Source organism: Nelumbo nucifera, chromosome 7, assembly GCF_055504915.1.
Source record: "Nelumbo nucifera cultivar China Antique chromosome 7, China Antique-T2T, whole genome shotgun sequence".
Lineage (NCBI taxonomy): Eukaryota > Viridiplantae > Streptophyta > Magnoliopsida > Proteales > Nelumbonaceae > Nelumbo > Nelumbo nucifera.
The window spans coordinates 39,373,801-39,393,768 of NC_142655.1; the positions used below are offsets into that span (position 1 = coordinate 39,373,801).

The 19,968-nt window shown below is 38.9% G+C and overlaps 1 long non-coding RNA gene across 3 annotated transcripts in view; it reads right to left on the reverse strand.

The window, feature by feature from the left end:
• LOC148790384 (uncharacterized) overlaps positions 1-19,968 on the reverse strand; it is a 58,445-nt gene that overhangs the window by 30,496 nt on the left and 7,981 nt on the right. For 2 of the 3 annotated variants that reach the window (XR_016078231.1, XR_016078232.1), the window contains exon 4: positions 16,326-16,405. This is a non-coding gene — a long non-coding RNA (uncharacterized LOC148790384). Of the gene's footprint in view, positions 1-11,061; positions 16,406-19,968 lie in introns of those variants that run through there. The other variant, XR_016078230.1, reaches the window with a different exon arrangement.

The window sequence follows — 19,968 nt, forward strand, 5'->3', positions numbered from 1 at the left end:
GGAAATAACTTGTTAATAAAACTAAATAGTTTAGTAAATTACATAAATCAAATTTTTAATTTGCTAAATTAAATATATAAATAAATTGGCGAGAAATTGAGAGAGTAATAAAGATTATTAATTTCTTGGCTGGGCTCAAACAAGTCCCTAAAGGAAAACAGAATAAAATCCACAAAATCCAAGCATCTAACAAGTCCCTAAAACTATCTCAAACCTCTATAAATTGTTGCAAAATACCACAAACAAATGTTCTTAGTGTAACTAGGAAAAAAAGACTAAAAAATGTATTATAACTGAGTTAGAAAATTTAAGCAAAGCACATCATTCGGAACCAACTCAGACTAAAATCACTAATCTCTAAACAATCAATAAAAAAAGAAAGACAATACTTGCCTATCAAAATAAAATTGAGAACCAAAAGAATTACCTAGTTACCAAAGTTTTGGGGAGATTGGGATATCAGCCGAGCATGTGTCCTCTCTCTTATCATTGCACATAAGGGGCACTGTCACCCGAGCATAGTTCGCATATGCTGAGTGTCTTCCATAGGGCGATGGTGCCCATGAGATGAAGGTAAACATTGCACCTTCAGGAAAACATTGTCAGGGAACCCTTCACAAGTGGGTCAAGTTTTGGTACTCAAAAAGAAATGGAGTTGCGGTAAAGGATGGGAATACACCAATGAACACTTGAATTCCCAATGGAATCCAACCCATCAAACCACCCCCTAACCTCCCTTAGAAACCAAATTCGAGATCCCAACACTAACTGAAGGTTGCTCCATAGCGCCAACCTTATATCGCTCCCCATAACCAACAAAGCCTTAGCCACTATCTCAATCACAACTTTAGAAACCCTAGCTGAAACCCAGACTAGTCCATAACCATCAACCCATTGCCTCTTGAGGACCAAGTTACTCTGCCCATCGCAACCTCTCTCAACCTCCTGTGGCACTTCTATCCATCACAATCATTTCCTCCTCACACTCGATGTCTTCAACATTTCTACCTGTCGCAACCCCTTACAAAAAATCCAGTACCAACTTGTCGCATCCCTCTGTGATGGAATACCTTTCAACCACATCAAAAAACTGAGTCACAACCTATAACACAACACCAGACCTACTTGTCCATGATAACTTCTTAAAATAAATAAATGAATGATTTAATTTAGTAAAATAAACAAGGACGAGACATGTACAGCCTAGCTCACACTAGAACTAACCCGTTGATAGCCCTAAAAGGGAGAGACAAAGAGAAGTAATTTGTTTGTAAAATAAATTATTAATTAATTAAATAATTTAGTTAAGTAAATAAATAGAACCAACGGATAATAGTTTACATAATTTTGGTAAAATAAATAAATATCCAAGCTATCTAGATCCAAACCCAACCCATTGTCAACCTTAATTGAACATGGGGAGAGAGAGAGAGAGAGATGGAAATAAATTGTTAATAAAATTAAATAGTTGAGTAAAATAAATAAAATTTTTAATCTACTAAATTAAATATATAAATAAATTGGCGAGGAAATTAGAGAATAATAAAGATTATTAATTTCTTGGTTGGGCTCAACTCCAAATCTAGGCTTGGTGGTTGGTTTGGGCTCAAACATGGGCTTGAATATGTTTTGTTGATAGACAAAGCCCAGCCCATGAACAGGATTAATCCCAACCCTGACCATAACCTCTTAAAAAATAATTGATTAATTGAATAAATTATTAAATTTTGTTAATAAAATTAAATAAATAAATTTTTTAACTATATAACATAAATATATAAATAATTAGGCATGAAAGTGAGAGAAAAATAAAGAATATTCGCAATCTGGGCTTTATATGATGGTCGAGCACAGGTGATGCGTATCTGCTACACTAGCAAGTGCACTAACCACATAAGTAATAGAGTGATGAATAGAGTATCGTTTCCCACGAGGACTTATGCAACAACTACTAGTAATAAATCAAGCTTCTATTATCTGATAAACCGAATTGTATATCTAACCTAAAACCGAATTCCTAACTAGCAAACTATCTCTAACATATTGGATCAAACACCTTGTATGCAAGTTGAGAAGACAAGCTAAATATGCACAGAATTGATTCAGCAATTAGTTCTCTAGGCCATTCGACTAGATTAGGATTCAGCATTGGTTTGGTGAAACCCCAAGGCAATGAACAGCCTCTCTCAAGCGCATGTTCAATCTATGCATGAGTGATGATTCTTATATCTCTATCAAGAATCTAATCCCCATGCATAAGTTCTAGACATTCTAGGGCATCATTCAACTTGAATGATCACCAACCGAATTGTGCAAGTTATCTCTAACTTTGCACCCAATTCGGTTCTTGTTTAGCATATCCGAATTTCTAGAGTCTTTCTCAAGCACTCTAGAACTTCCAAGAATCAAGAACAGTTCGACCAAACAAAATTAAGACTGCCTAAATTCTTTCTCAAGCAATTCAGACATTACAAAAATCAATATCAATTCGGCTAGCAGTTCTAACAATGAAACATCAAGATTGCATCTAATCCATTTGAATGAACCTAGAAAGTTAATTACAGATCTAAAATTACAGAAATCATGCTTCAATTACAACAAGAAAGAAAAATTAATGGAGAAATTACACATAATCCCTAGCTAAATTCGATTACCAAATGTGCAGAAATCAAGGAAGAATGACACCTAGATTGATCTCCTCCAATGGCTTCTTCTCCCAAATTCGAATTCAGCTTCTCCTCCTCTCTTGAAGCTTCTTGAATCTTCTCCTTTCTTCTCTCTTGTTCGCCTCTCTCTCTCTTCTCCCTCCAAGAATTCGAACCAATTCAGTTTTCACCCAAGGAGTTGCACACCAAGGGTTTGAACCAGCCAAGAAGTGTTTAAATCTCAAGGAGTTGAACCCCTTTTCCCTCCAAGATTTCTCCTTATATTTTCCCCTCAGCCCTCTCTTGAATCTTATAGAAGTTGCCGCCCTTAGCCTCTCTTGAATCCTCTAGAAGCTACCGCCCTTGGCCTCCTTGGGCTGCACTTTGGGCTGCTCTTGAGCTACAAATGGGCCTCCTGCTTGCTAGGCCGAATAAGCTCCCTTGGAAGGCTGCGGCTGGGCTCTCTCTTTGGGTTCTCCCAAAGAGTGCAGCATGGGCTTCATGGGCCGAATTTCCTTTGATCTCTCAACTGGGCTTTTGATCCAGCTGGGCTGAACCACCTCCAATTTAGCTCATTTTTCTTAGTTTTGTGCTTTCTTTTCTCTAAGTTGATCTCTCTTGCTAATTTCCTGAAATTAAGCTGAATTGGGGTAAAACTTTACACAAATCAGCACCAAAACCATGCATGAAACATCATAATTTATATGTAAATTGTGCACACATCAAACACCCCCACACTTGAGCTTTTGCTTATCCTCAAGCAAAGACATCAGCCATAAACTGATCATCCCCCCTTATTCTCACCATTTACCGAATGAATTTTTAGGAGGAGAATGCATTGAGTAGTCGGAAAACTTGTGTAAGTATTCTGATCCATTCCTATGAACTACCATTCTTATCACATACATAAGAGCCAAGGAAGGAGAATATGAGATTCTTCAAATTCCAACATTCACTTCCATTCAATATGTAAATCAGCTCTTTGACCGCCAAAATTAACCATCACATTGCTAGGTCTCAAATCTGTCACTGCACCTCATTGAATGTTCAACTAACTTTTGTCCCTTTGAACCTCAGCCGTCACCGAATTTTTTCTTTTCTTTCTCCTATTTTTTTTTGTGTGAGTGCATTTTATGCTCCATCTCACACGGGGTATTTTCTTCTTTCTTCTTTTTCTTTTTCTCTTTTTTTTTTGGTGTGAGTGCATTTTATGCTGCATCTCACATGGGGTATTTTCTTCTTTCTTCTTTTTCTTTTTCTCTTTATTTTTTTTTTGGTGTGAGTGCATTTTATGCTCCATCTCACACTGGTCACAGGCTTGAGGCAAATAACAATACTCATATTCCAAGTTGCTAGTTTTACTATTCAACTCGGAATAGTGGAGTTGGGACTAAACTCATATCATAAACCGCTAGTTTTACTATTCAGTTCATGACAGCGGAGTCAATTGGACTTTGTCCTTTTTCTTTTTTTTTTCTTTTGCCTTTTTCAATTGTTGAACCTCATGCATTAGCAATTCAGATATGGACTAGCTTGAGTGATCATTAATAATTCAATCAAGTGGATCATACACATGAAGGTAATTAGGGTTGGTCATGATGAAAGTCATATTCAGCTCCCTTAACTTCATGCATTGTGCTCAGTTGGATCATTCACAAGAATAAAACTGACACATACAGTGGTCTCCCTCAACTCATTGTATTCCCTCTTTGAATTCACCTAATAAACAGCAATGATCTCGAGGGGATTTTCAGTCTATTTGGCCTATCAATGCATGTATATAATAAGTGTTGGGCTGATTGAGTCTAACTCCCCCACACTTAAGATGAACATTGCCTCAATGTTCCTAGTGTTAGAGAGAAACAATAAATCCAGCAATGAGGGGTAATTGCATGAAGAATATTATCAAGTAAGGAGAGGGGTTTAGAGGACTTCTCGGAAGATTATTTTGAATTCTGCAATAGCTCTTTTGACAGGAAGCCTCTAGCTACTAAGAATCACATAAAACTAGAAAGAGAGATCAGCAACTTATTCAATTAACATCCTGAGACAACAACAAAACTAAACTCAACTCAAACGATATGAATGAGACAAACAAAAACACATAGAAAGCAGCAATCTACCCAATTAACTAAGCAACAAAACTGAACTCAAATGCTACGAATAAAAAAAGCAGAAAACAATTAAGAGAGTTTATGACTGCTCATCAGTATTGGTTTGCCTCCCAACAAGCGCTTGTTTTTGGTCTGAAGCTCGACCTTCTAGTGAGGTACTGACCGTTGGCCTGAAAACATCCACTAACCTCATCATCAATGACATCTTTCGAGCTAAAGTTGTCGTGTGTTCCCGAGACACCCGCAATAATTTGTCTTTCCGCAATTGGGTTAAGGCTGCTGATATGATTACCGGTAAGGCTGATGGTGCCTCTAAGAAAGCATACTCCAGATGTGAAGGGGGTTGCTTCAGCTCCTCTAGGTTAGATTTCTTTTCCGGCTAATAGAAGTTTTGGGTGAAGGGTACTCACTATATTGCTGCCTTGGAAAGTGGCCAACAAAGTCTACCTATTCTAGAGGCTGGATAGACTGATTGCCAACTTGGCATTCAGTACTGATAGGGCCTCCCCCACACCAATCACAAGTCATGGACTGCACATGCATGGCTGCCATCTGCATCTCATCTATTTCCTTGCTGATAGCACCTATTTGCGTAGATAGAGCTGTATATGTGTCCACATTGTGAAGACCTTGCTGCCTTCTAACTTGTGCTCTTTCGGAATTCCATTGATGGTTGGTTGCTGCCATCTCCTCTATCAAAGTACTAAAGAAACTAATGTACACTAATCAAAGAAAGCAATCTATCAAACAATCAGCAATCCTAAGAAATAGGGACTGTTAAACACTAATATAGCAGCAATCTACCTAAAAAGAAAAGCCTCAAGAAAAAGAACAACAAGCAAGTTGAAAGCTAATATAGACAGATCTGAAATCTGATATACAAGATTGAAGTCAGAGAAGTACCCTATCAAATCAAGAAAACTGCACACTACCGAAACAAGAACATCAGCCTAAGATAGAGACAAACGGCAAGAAGAAAGAAGATTTCTGATTTCAGCAATGAACGTCAATGTACACCGAGATACTTCACAGCCCAAAATAGTTACACACTCTGACACCTCTCTTTCATCCATATTGATCCCCACCACTCAGCTCTTATTGAAGTTAATTCTCAAATTTGACATCTTCTCAAACACTAGGATCACCACTTTCAGATTTCCCACCCATCTTCTATCATCCCCCTCACAAAATAATATGGTTTCATCAGCAAATTGCAGGTAAGTGATAAGCAATCTTTCTCTTCCCACTCTCCAACCTCTCATCAGACCTCTCTTTCATCCATATTGATCCCCACCACTCAGCTCTTACTGAAGTTAATTCTCAAATTTGACATCTTCTCAAACACTTGGATCACCACTTTCAGATTTCCCACCCATCTTCTATCATCTCCCTCACAAAATAATATGGTTTCATCAGCAAATTGCAGGTAAGTGATAAGCACTCTTTCCCTTCCCACTCTCCAACCTCTCACCAGACCCCTACTATTTGCTCTTTGGATTAGGATACCAAGCACATCATCTACTAAGGTGAATAAGAAGGGGGATAGGGGTCCCCTTGTCTAATTCCCTTGATAACTAGGAAGTGATCCACAACTATACCATTTACCAAAATTGAATTGGGACAAGTACTTACACAACTTTGAACCCACTTACACCACTTATCTCTAAACCCATAATTTCTCATTACCTCCAATAGAAAGTCCCAACCCACCAAATCATAAGCTTTCTCCAAATCAAGTTTACAAACCAAGCCCTTTTTTTCATTTCTTTTCACCTCCTCTGCACTCTCATTGGCAATTAGAATTTGATCAACGATCTGCTTATCCATAACAAAAGCTCCTTGATTTGGGGAGTTAATAGGAGTACAGATTTAGGTCTTTGAGATAACACCTTAATGAAATTTATACAAGCTACTAACCAAGCTGATGGATCTAAACTCCTTAGGATGACTTACCCCAACTTTTTTCGGAATCAATGCAATGAATGTTGAGTTCAACCCTAGATTAATTACCCCCCCCCCACTAAAGAATTGAAAAAAGCCATCGTAAACCCATCTAGACTTGGTGCTTTAGTGTTTAGTTGTTTCACCTTCAATCTCTAACTTAGAAATGAAGTTTTTCCTACTATCATTTGCTAGAGCATGGAAGAACTTTGTATTAATATCCCCTTCCTTTTATCCAATTCTGTATGGACTTCTATCCTTAACTTATTTCTTCTTTAAACAAGATGTCTTCCAACTTAAGGACCCCCTCCCTCCTGCTTTTCCCTTTTTCCAAAGGTTCCTTCAACTTCTTTATTGTCCAAGATCTCAATTTGATCAATTACCTCTTGGCTCTTGCTTTTTTTTCCTCTAGTCTCCCAAATTATTGTATATTCCAATCCTTGATTTTTGTTCTCAACTGTTTTATCTTCAGATGGAACTTCATACCCTCCCAGTTAACCCTTGGGTTATTCTTTGTCCAGCACTCCCTAACTTTTTCTTTGAATCCTGGGTGATAAAGCCACATATTCTCAAACTGGAAAGGAGATGGACCCCTTCCCCTTAAATCGTCATTGGACAAAGAGATTGGCCAATGATCAAAAGTTATTCTTGGTAAAGCCTGCCAAGGAGCATTGTTTCATCAAGGACTGCTATGAACAGATTGGAAATAATGTAGTTGGGGCTACCAAATTCAGAAGGAATGCAAACAACTGGGAGTTGGAAGAGATGAAGAGGTGAAGAGACTGCTGGAATTGAAAGATCCACCTATTTTATTGCCATGGGAAAGGGTATCTCGTGTTAACTATTTTGGATTAATCCGCCATAATTCCACAAGGAAAAATTGCGGGAATCAAATATAAATAACACAGTTAAAATAATTCTTAACAGAATCCTCTGAAACACTGCGTAACCCAGAAATTCAAGCAATAGATAAAACGAGAAAAAAAGATCACAATATGAGACATAAAGAAATTATCTTGACAGAGTTCTGTGAAACCTGAATTGAACAAAAAGGTACACTGGAAGGTCTTCTAAATAGTTACTGTGAACACTAAACCCGATGCCACTAATAAGCATTATACATCTATAACTATACTTATATGAAATTAAGCCAGAACAGAAGCATAGACTTCGGAATAGAACGAAGAGAAAAGAAGAAAGCAAAGGTAAATAGTCCTACCGATTAGCCAATCAAAAGAACTAGAGATTTTCTTTTGAGGCAGAGAGTAAGCAAGTTGAAATCAAACTAAGCAAGTTCTCCAAACCAAAAAAAAAAAAAAAAACGAGGGTAACCTAACTAAAATCAAAAGTGAAGCCGTTTAATCAAAGACAAAAAACGGAAACCACAAAAAACCAGAAACAATGGAACAGATCAATGCATTTTTCGTTACCCGGCGAGATTGTGAAACAAGACTCTCTAAGAACTAGATCTGTCTAAACCTGTTGTTCAGTGCCGCAGAAAGACTGTGATGAAGAAACCAGATCTTGAAGAAGACCCAAAGAGAAAGAACTAATAACTTCATCCGGCGATCATCAGTGACACAGGGATATGTCAAGAACTGGAATTGTTAATAAGGCCTGGCCGTTCTGTGCCCTAGGATAATATCTCTGCTGGCGAATCCTTCTCAGTTCAGTGCCGTTGGGAAAAGAACAACGAGACACTCTTAACAGTCATAATTCACAATTTAGGGTAGGGAAGAGATCCCCTGTTTTGAAGGTAAAATCGATTCCCTCTTTCTTATGATATCAGGTAGCAGGTTCACGATAAAACGGTGGTTCATAGGTTCACTTTGATTTTTCATATTACAGGGAAGTAAAATTCAATAAAACCGCTCAAAAAAACTTCAATAAAACCGTTGGTTTCTAGTTTCTACTTCATTGCCTTGGCACCGATTGGACTTGTTGTATCTCCCAGCTTTGGGTTGGGCTTGGATTTAACAATAAAATAAGAACTTCACCTAATTTACTTGTGATTAGGCCTTTACTGAGACTTCAGCTTAAACCTAGCCCACATTAACTAAACCCAAGCCCACTTTACCTTTAATCACTTATCCATCCAGGCATATATGTATGTACTTTGTGTAGAAGAAATATTGTTAGTTTATATTTAATTATTTTTGTGGTAAGGCACAAAATATTTGTTTGTCCCAAAATCTTCTTCAGGCAGAGATTCAAGCTCATCCCAACTATATGAGTAAACTGCGTGATTTTATTTCATCATTTTTAAAATCATATCATTGTTAAATTATTGGTGCTTAAATTATTTTTGGGTAAATTACAAAGACCCCCTATATTATGGGGTCTATGACAAAGACCCCCCTGAACTTTATTTTGCGACAAAGACCCCTTGTACTATGACCATGAGACAAAGACCTCTTTCCATTAGCTTTCCATTGAAATCCGTCGTTGTAATATTTTGTAATCCCTATACTACCCTTGTAATAAGGACAATTGGGAGAAAAACACTATTCATATTCCCCGACCTCACGATACATGAACAGCAGTGACGATAATCTCTTCTACCTCAGATTCCTTCACATTTCTCTCTTTCTCCTTCTCTCTCCCTCTCTCTCTCTCTTCCCCAATTTCTCTTTTTTCCCTTCCCCTTTCTCACGTCCCCCTTTCTCTTCTCTTTCATTAACGCCCAGGGAGCTTTCAACAACAACAGCCCAATTCCAGGACCGTGAGCAAGAAGGCGATTCTCCTACGACTGAAGTTGAGGTAGTGATCTACTGTCACCAACCATTTCTCAGCAACAAAGCCGATGCCTGGGGCTGGGGTAGTGAGGAAATAGCAGTGGGGATGTATGGATTTGCAGCGATCAAAAGCGTTGTGGTCCACAACGACGACCACCAAATGGGTTAACAGGCATTCTGTCCCTTCGCCAAGCCGGCCAAGCTCCATGACTCCATGACCACGTAGAAACTGCAACTTTGAGTGGAGAGCATGGATCAAAGTCGAGTCGAGCTTCGTTGTTAGAAACCATACAAGAAGAGAAACAATATCAAGAGACGAAAATTATCACACACACTCAAGTCTCAACATCACACACACACACTCAAGCTAGAATCCTATACAGATGCAGACTGCGCATGATGCTTAGATGACAAGAGGTCTACATCAGAAGTGTGTACCTTTGTAGGTGGAAAATTGATCTCATGGAAGAGTAAGAAGCAAGCGGTTGTGGCAAGGTCAAGTGCAGAGGCTGAGTATAGATCCATGGCTCATGGTGTCTTAGAACTTATTTGGGCTAGATCTCTTTTGAGTGAGATTAGGGTGAAAGTAGAGGAAGCTATGATGTTATACTATGACAATCAGGCTGCATTCAATATTGTCCACAATCCAATTAAACATGATAGGACAAAACACATTGAAGTTGATAGACACTTTATAAGAGAAAGGATAACAACCGGAGAAGTTTGTTTGCCTTATGTCTCTTCAGAGTTGCAGATAGTTGATGTTCTCACTGAAGGGGTGGCAAAGAACAAGCTTGAACATGATCTACGCAAGTAGGGAATGTGTGACATTTACTCCCAACTTGAAGGGGAGTGTTGAAGATTAATTAGTTTTATGATGTTTTTCTGAGTAGATGTTTTATGTTAGTTGTTAGATAGGAGGTGGGGACCACAGTAGTTATGTGAGTCCAAATTTTATTATGTTTTTGAGTGTTATATATGTTGTTTTATGTTTTGCCGCCCTATAAGGGCATAGTTGTCTTTGTACTGTTCTATTATTTTAGTATAAATAATAAATGAAGGGGGCGGCCAGATTATTGCTCTCTTTTCTTTTCAACTTCTCTTCTTCTCCTTCTCTCTTCAAGAAACTACTTTCTTTCATATTTTTTTTAGTTCAGAAGACTCCTACTAAGACAACTCAAGACTCTGGAGTTACAACAATGAAAAAAGGAAATATAAATGGCTGACCAAGGACATGGAAGTTCGATGCACGTGGATAAAAAGAAGTGTTAATTCTTTTATGGATTATCTAGACAAGGGGTGAATAGGAATTCTATTTTTTGGGCTCAATTGTAACTATTGTTGTATTTTGGGTGACAGTTGTGGGGAGTTAAGATATTTTAGCTCCCCTTCCATGTACACCTTTTTTAATCATTTAATGAAATCTCATTGTAGCTGTTGTTGTATTTTGGGTGACAGTTGTGGGATGTTAAGATATTTTAGCTCCCCTTCCATGTACTCCTTTTTTAATCATTTAATGAAATCTCGGTTATTGACCAAATATATATATATATATATGATTGCAAAACAGACAAAACCACCTAGCTGTGAATTGTATCTATTTTCCTATTAAACGATGTCCCCAGAAAGTAATCTTGGTATCTATAAAACACTTATCTAAACTAAAATTCCAAATAATAGTCATAAGGAGATTTACATAAAACTCATTCAATTAAAGAAAAAATCAACAGATATATAAATCAATAATAGATATATAATGACACCCCCTCTGCAAACATGCAAAACTTACCTGGATCTAAGATTATCAAAGGCTTATACTAAAAGATTGTATCCTTGAGAACTTTTGACATATATAAAATTAATCAAATTGGGGATATAATAAACAGGTAAAGAAATTGATAACAGAATAGTCTACTACACCTACTTTCCATGTATGTACAATGTTCAAATCAATTAAAATTAAAAATATATATAACAAAAGCTAAAACATCGATTAAAAATCATACCATCAATACAGACAGTTTTACTGATCAAAAGCAATGCTAGAAATATGTTTTGGTAAAGGCATTAATGGAAATATGTTGCTGGCTGAAAACTTGTAATCCAACCAAAACTACAAGCTAATTAAGGCTTACCAAGAAAAAGGGTAAAAAAGACATCATAAAGAATGTAAATTTCTCCTTACATGGTCTCCTGTGATTGTAGCAGTTGCTTTGCTCAACAATATTAAAATACAGAGCTATAGAAGTTATATGAGCAATAAAACATGTGCTCCATACATACTTTAAAGCTATTTACCAATATAAGAAAATTGTAACTTTAAATATCACTTTTAGAGTTACAATATTTGCAACCACTTCTACTAATATCCTCAAGATGATAATGGCTAATTCAGAAAAAGCAGCAACCAACAGTTCACACTGAACGGATACAAAGGTCATGGCATTCACTTCTTGTATCTTGTCTGTATCTAAACAAATTTGATGCAGTAGCCCTGACTTAGGATTCAATGGTTGTGCCATGGTTGCCTAGAATTGGCAGGCGGTGTTGTCAAAGGGTTGCCCAAAACAGTGGGCCAGGCTAATGGTTGCAGGGTTCATCTAAATAATCCTTTGTTGAAACAGTGAGTTAGGATCTGGCCATGGTTACCATGTGCATTGTCACTAGTTCTAAGGTGGTGGAGGAAAGAAAATGCTTCAAGTGCTGTGTTTAGTGGGCTGCTTTGTGGAAGAAGTGGGACATTGTAATAGGGCTGCAAGTCCAGATACCTGATTTGAAGAATTTAAAAAATTACTAACCCAAGCCCGTCCAAGTTGCACCCCCCTAGATTGCAAGCAGGTGGTAAGTTGGGTGGTCCAAAAAATGGGGAAACACCTCGGTGATGAGGGTCAAACATCTAGTAGGGGTTCTTTTCCTCTTCATCTTTCCCTTGAGCAGGGAAGCAAACACATCCAAGGTCTCTCAATGGTGTAGGTGTGCTACTAAACTACTGGAGCTTGTGTGCTGGAGTGTCCAATAATGACACTGAAGAGGTGGAAGACTACTGGAGCCTGTGGCTACATATATATGGTCTTTCCCTCTTCTTATGGAACCTAAAAATTATTAGAATGATGGTAGGGGTGCAACTTGGGCAAGCTCGGCTTGGGCTTTTGTCAAACTTTGAATGGACCTGACCTAAAGGCCTGAGGCTAAAGCAGTGTAAAATGCTAACTTGGGCCAACGCAAGTTGGACCGCTAAGCAATGGACAATTGCTGTGGAAGGTTTGTGGAGATGAACAATTTAGATAAAGCGATAATCCACTATGAATGGGTTGGGTTAAGGTCAAAATCCACCGTAGAGAAGCAGTTCCATCTAAGGTTTGTGTGGTGGTAGATGAGATGGTGTATGAGATTGTCATTTGGCCAAAGATTCTTTCCAAAGTCTCATAAATCCTAGCACATGGAGTATGAACGATCCTATTTCATTTATGGAAGGAGCTCATACATTGAATCCTGAGGATGAAATCTATATTTAAGTTGTTAATGATCACCTACTGGCTGGAAAGGCACTATGGACCAGAGGCCACTAGAGCAGGAGAAGATGGACAGACAACAGGAAGATCTTTGCCCCCTAGTTCAGGTGGAGGACATGGTTTCATCATCATTAGAGAATAAATGGTGATGATCAAAGATCAACCAGTGATTCATGTGGACATCATCAAATTTCTGCCAGGTCAACGAAGAGACAGGAGGATAGATCGCTGTAAAAAAGATATTCAAATTCCAAAGAAAAGGTACAGAGTTTCTAGTGAGATGCTTGGAGATAGGCAGAAGTCTCTTTAAGGAATGCATTTATGCATCTTCAAATCGTTCACTCCAGCATCTGGTAGGTGCCTAACCCCCCAATGGTCTCACCTAATGAGGGTAGGAGAAGCCAATAGAGAGTCAAGGGTGCTGCAACATGAGGGGGGAAATGATACAAATATAAGCTAGGTGAGACAAACATTAGTTTGGCCACAGGTTGGTAGGTCAAGACCAGCATACCAACAATGGGAGAGTTTCAAGGGACCTAGGGGCTAACTAGGCAGTGAATCCTTTGCCAATTCAAAGACATAGGAGGTATTTCTATTAGAAACACACCTTTGAGCCCAAATCTGCCTTGACAGGACTAGTGGAGGTCACAAATTGTATCCATAGGTAAAGAGCCAGCAATGACCACCTCTAGTAGAGAGGGAGAGGAGTTAGAGGAGACTCAGGTGGGGATTTTAGGTGAAACTCTGTTTGCCAAAAAAGCCCACTTCATGAGTCACAACAATAGGTACAAGGCAAATAAAGTGTGCTCAATGGCGGTGGTAGGGGAAGAGTAGCTAGAGAAATATGCATTAGCGGCCTCCCACAACAAATCTTCGAGTGTCTAGTCCAGTGTTTTAAAAGCGCAAGGGCCAATTTGCGCTTGAGGTGCAAAGTGGAAGGCAAGGCGCGCGCCTTTTTAAGCAAGGTGCAAAATTACCAAAAAAACAGCTAAAAAATAAAAAAAAAGTCAGAAAATTCAAAAAAAAATGCCAAACAATTTAAAAAATGCAAAAAATATTAAACATAATGTTAATAAAAAATACAAACTTAAGTTTCAAAATAAATGTTTTAAAAACCTATTATCTAAAATTAAAATACATAAACATAACATGTAAAGCGTATTCAAATGAAAATTTAAAAATAAAAGCAAATATATAAAGCATTTTCAAGCATGTAAAACCCACAATCTCTTTTTTACCTTAATTGCATTTCTCCAAGTAGCTAATGTGATGTAAAACATATTGCATTCTTGATTCTATGAGTCGCCTTTTGTACCACGCCCCTCGAGGCAAGCTCCGAGAACCCCCTATTTGCTAATGTTGTTCATTTATTCATTTTTTTATCAGCAAAAATCTTGGTTTTTAATTAATAACAAAGAAAAAGTTACAATCAGATACAACAGTTATAGGTTGCAGAAAAGCATTAATCTAATCTGCAACCACATACAATCAGCTACAGTTCTGCCCAGTACAAGGTAGATCTATTTGCCCCCTGTTTAGCTAGGGTATCCGCCATCCCATTTGCATTCCGTTTGACCCAACCAAACTGAGAGTTGATCCTCTTTGCAAGTATCTCAACAATGTTGTTCATTCATTCATTGCAATAAAATATCTTCTTAAAAGGCAATGAAAGTTATAAAATCATTATTTTTTATGTGAGAAATAAGAATTTCAGATCCTAACATAGACCTCTTTGAGCTTGCCTCGAGGGGCATGGTTGGGGGTCTGGGGGTAGAACCCCCGACCCAGCCATTAGACTCAAAAAAAAAAAAAAAGCAAAAAGCACAAAATTTTAAAAAGGCACACGCCTGGGCTGAGGCGCAAGGCACATCAGTCACATGCGTAGGTGCACCAGGCATGCGCCTTTTGAAAGGGGTGCGCCTAGGACCTGGGCGAGGCACATACCCCAAAATGCGCCTTGCCTGTGCACCTAGGCACGCCTCAAGCGCGCCTTTTAAATCACTGGTCTAGTCATTTGTGAGGCTGAGCCAGGAGGGGGAGATCATAGTTGATAAGCACCCTTACTGTGAAGGTGGTGCTTGCTCAAATGTTCAGCGCTAAGGAGCAGGCTCTACAAGACAATACAAATAGTGAATTGGATATGCTGGGTGATAAGTCTCCAAGTGGATGATGTCTAAATTCTTACATTAGGAGAATTCCTCAATGTGTCATTCATTGCCTTGGAAGAGGCCACATGATTACCAGTCACTATCAAACAAGAAATTCTTAGTGGAGGAGGGAAGGAAATGGCTAAGCCGAGTGAAGGCTAACAAAAAAAATTAATAACACTCCAGCTACCTTGGGGATTGATTGATAAAGCGGGGGATAATGTGCCTTTTTGTCAAGGGATAGGAGGGGAGGAGGCACATAAATTTTGTTTCTTTGATAAAAGTTCAAAACAGTTTTATGGAGTAAGGGTTCTCTATTCCAGGAGAAGGATTGTTTGCGCATTCATTCATTAAGAAGATGGGGCCTGATATGGTGCTGCTATAGGAAAGTAAACTGGAGAAAATGGAAGCTGGGGTGGTGAGAAGTGTTTGGGTTTAAGGACATGTGATTGGAGTTGCAAAAAGGTAGCAAACGTTGTTGGCAGTATCTAGTAATTTGGAATATGTTGAAGTTCTCTCTATTGGGTTTCTTCATTGGGGAGCACACTCAATGTCGATTAACAAGAGGTTGGGAGATGAAACAATTACTGTGGCTTATGGCTCTGATGTAGATAGCATCATAGCCCCAAACCTGGTTTCTGGAGAGAGCTCAATGACATTAGGATGAAATGGAGTAAACCTTGGTGCACTGGTTACTTCAATGTAGTCCAGTTTTCCTTCAACATAAGGCATAAGAGTTATGCCTACCATGTTGGGTTTTCTACCCCTGGGCAAAGCTTTTACATGGTTGAACAATCAAGATGATGCCGTGTTCATGTGTTGGTGAAACTTGATGGGTTCTTAGTGTCAATTGACTAGGAAGACCATTTCTCCAATTATCTCAAATTTCCCTCCCCAAGCCATTGTTTGACCACGTGTTGATTGCATTTATAGGGGACCTCTAGATAAAATAATTCCTTTCAGATTTGAAAATTTATGGCTGTATGCTTAAAAGGCATTTTAGGTATCAGGCCTGGAAGTGTCCCTCCAGGCAAGGTGCACTCAAAATGCCCTGAGGCACTCTGGAGGTTTGGATGCCTTTGAAGCTTACACCTTAGATGCATAAGGCATACACCTCAATTGCCTTTTGCATAAATGTTTGCCTCTGGTACGCCTCATGCACCACATGCACACATCAAGAAAGAAAGAAAGAAAAGAAAAGAACAGCTGAACAAGAACAAGAATAGAATACCTTTCCCTCTTCATGAGGCTTTTGTGCTCAAGTGAACCACTGCCCCATGCCTCCAGGTAGTAGGATGCCTCACATCTCACCTACACATTTTAAAATATCAGTAATGAACATAGGTTTTTGGATTGGAGTCTTTGGAGATGTGTTTGGTGTGTGTAAGGTGGAGGGCTCAAGCATGCACATTATTGTCAGTTCCAGTCAAAACAGAGATGAAACAATAGAGAAACATGATTTGGTTGTGTTTGTTACTATGCCACACGCCCAGAAAGAGATATATTTATATATTGTGTAAATGGACAATCTTGTCCTTACAATAATGAAAAAATACAGCAGTAAATTACAATATTAACCCCCATCTTCTCTACAATTATTGCTAAGAAACTGTGGTTTCTGTAAAGAGATTTAAAAGTGTGGATTAAAAAATAATATGTGCAATCTTTGGCAATGAAGGAAGCCTACTTGAAAATTATCAAAGAGGTGGATAAAAAATAGGAAGCCTTGGGGCCATGGGAAGAGGATGGGAATAGAAGAAGAGAAGCAAATGTTTGATAAAGTAGCACTCCTGGAGGAAGTTAGATGGAGACAAAGTGCCCATTGGAATGGTTCAGGGAAGGAAAGAGCCACTCTCACTTCTTTCACAAAATGGCCAATGCCAAATATAGAGAGAATTCCATTTTGTATAAAGAAGAGTTTAAGAGAAGACCTCTCTAGAAGGCCTTTCTTTTGCCCAGCTATTAGATACTCAAGGTCAGAGGCTCATAGCTGGAAGTGCTATTTGAGGAGGAAGAAGTTTGAGAAGCCTTCAAGCCCATTGGATAGGGGGATAAGGCTCCAGATTATGACAATTTCATGGTGGAATTCTTTAACAGGTGTTGGGCTATCTATTATTAAATAAGATATTTTGAAGGTCTTTGTGGACGTCCATTCTTCCTCTTCAAAGGCTTATATCTGGAAGCACTGTTTGAGGAGGAAAAAGTTTGAGAAGCTATCAAGTCCATTGAGGAGGGGGATAAGGTTCCAGATTTTCACAACTTCAGGGTGGAATAAGGGGTGTTGGGTTATCTATTATTAAATAAGATATTTTGAAGACCCTTTTTGGACTTCTTAGGATTATTATGAGTTTAGAGTCTATAAATATGTATGGACATTTTACACAAAAAGCAACGAAGTTTATGAGTTTTCTTCAGCTTATGCCAACTATGGTGAGTGATTCCCATGCCCTAGAGTGGTTATAGGCACCCTGTGAATGATTCCAGGTATTTTCTCTTCTTTCTATCCCTATTTTCTCTCTTATTCCTTCAAGAAGCCATTACAGCCATCAACAGCAATTCTAATATAGCTCAACTACAAATCAGCATGCTGACATTTGTTTTTGATGAATATCAGCATGCTAATATTAACCAAGTGTATTGGGAGTCCTCAGCTGGTTTGAAGTGGTGCCCAGTTTGAACATCAACCTCAAGAAGAGTACAATCATCCCAATGGGGCAGGTGGACCACTTCAATCAGCTTGTGGCAATCTTGAATTTCCAAGCCTCTCAGTTGCCTGTTAAATTCTTGGGTTTGCCTTTAGGACCCAAATGTAATTCCTAAGCTATTTGGGAGCCTATCCTTGAAAGCATTAAGAGAAAGCTAGCCAGTTGGAAGGCCAAATACCTCCCAAAAGGTGGTAAGGTTACTTCAATTGAAAGTGCCTTGGCAAGAAAACTTGCGAGGTTGCAGCAGGATTTCCATTGGAGATGTTGGAAGGCTAAGGATAAAATTCACTTAGTGAGTTGCGATGTTGTTTTCTCGCCCAAATATGGTGGACTTGGTTGTTACTAGGGTGAGAACATTAGTGCAGCTTTTCCTATATAAAGCGGTTCTGGAGGTTCTTAGTTGAAAGGGGAAGTTGGTGAAGATCCTTAGTTTCTGCTAAGTTCGGTTTCAGGATGGTGATAGGAACTCAGGTTCCGTACTCTTGTTTTATGGTTGTTCACTTTGGAAGGGTATTGAAAGCTGTTTTGATACATTTTCAGCTGGCCTTGGCTTCAAGCTTGGGGATGGCAGTAAACACAGGTTTTGGTCTGATACCTGGTGTGCTCATTTGCCTCTCCAAAGGCTCTTTCCCTTGTCTTTTTTTCTCTGGCTGAGGAACATTGTTGTTTTTTTTTTTTTTGATCAATAACAGAAATTTTTCACTAAAAATATGAATCAAGGAGGAAAGAAGTAAACTGTCTTAACTCTCCCCCAAAAAGATACAACATTACAATGTAGCCCAAAGCAACTGATTCCTTCCCACCCCTTGTTTGGAAAGTGCATCGGAAAATGAATTGGCACTTCCCCACCCACCGCAATCTCACCTCCAAACCCTGAGTCAGCCACTTGCAAAGTCTTCTTCATTCAGGTAAGTCCACATGCCATCATCTTCCTTCCCTAACCAGCCTATTGCCACTTTAGAGTCTCCTTCAATAATCAGGCTGTTGACATTTAGCTCCTTAGCCCTTTTCACACCCTCCATCAATGCCATAATTTCTGCTTGCAGTGAATCCCCAACACCAATTGGGCCTGAAAACAAAGCTATGACTTAACCTTCCTCTGACCTAAAGACTCCACTAATCCCTAATGGTCCAGGGTAAACTTCACTGCTGTGATCAAAGTTTAACTTGATAAAACCTGCACAAAGCAGATCCATAGCGATGAGCAACACTTCTACTTGGAGCTGAGACCACCACTTCCTTCCAGGTATTCAGCAGGAACTCTATGTGAATGTCATTAAAAATCTCCACTGTTTTTATCCAATGAACCACTCTAGTAGTGATTGCCTCTCTGCTTCTCTCTTTTTCAGCAAAAATTCTTTGGTTTCTTTCCTCCCAGACTGCCTAGAAAACCATCGCTCTTGTACATCTCCACAATATTCCCCTCTTCTATGTCCTGCTACCCGCAGAATAGTCAAAGAGGCTTTATAGATTTGGAGAGGGAATCCACCTGCAACCAAACGGAGAAAGAAACCAATCCCAAATAGAAGAAACAAAAGGACAGAAGATTAATAAGTGGTAGCAAGACTCACCATTGGCTTTACGAAGAGTAAACCAGTTCGGAGACAAGCACCAAAAAGGCTTCTTTCTTTGAAGTAGATCATAAGTGTTTATTCTTTCCAAGAATAATTCCCAGCAAAGTGCCCCAACCCTTGGCAGGACTGGTTTCCCTCACACTTCTTTAACAAGGAAGGAGAGCCCAGGACTAGAAGAAGGTTGACTTAGGCTTTGAAAAAAGAAGCACAAGTAAATGAACCAAAGGAGGAAAGGGTCCAAATTCGAGAGTCCAATTTAGAGAGGTCCAAGAGAACATTTTTTAGAATCTGAAACAAAGCCAAGACACTATCAACATCTAATTCTCTGAATCCCCATCTAAACCTCAAATCCCAATCAAGCTAAGGGCCCATGCCAGGAGAGGATAGAAAAGTAGAAACAAGTTCATCTTTGTAATTGGAAAGGGAGAACAAAGATGAAAATTGATCTTTAAATAAAGAATCCCCCACCCACAAATGTTCCCAAAACCTTACCAAATTCCCAGAACAAAGGTTGTAGTACCTCACAAAGGGTAGGAAATACGGAAGGATGGCATGAATAGCTTTCCAAGGCACCACACTAATTTCTCAAGCCCAA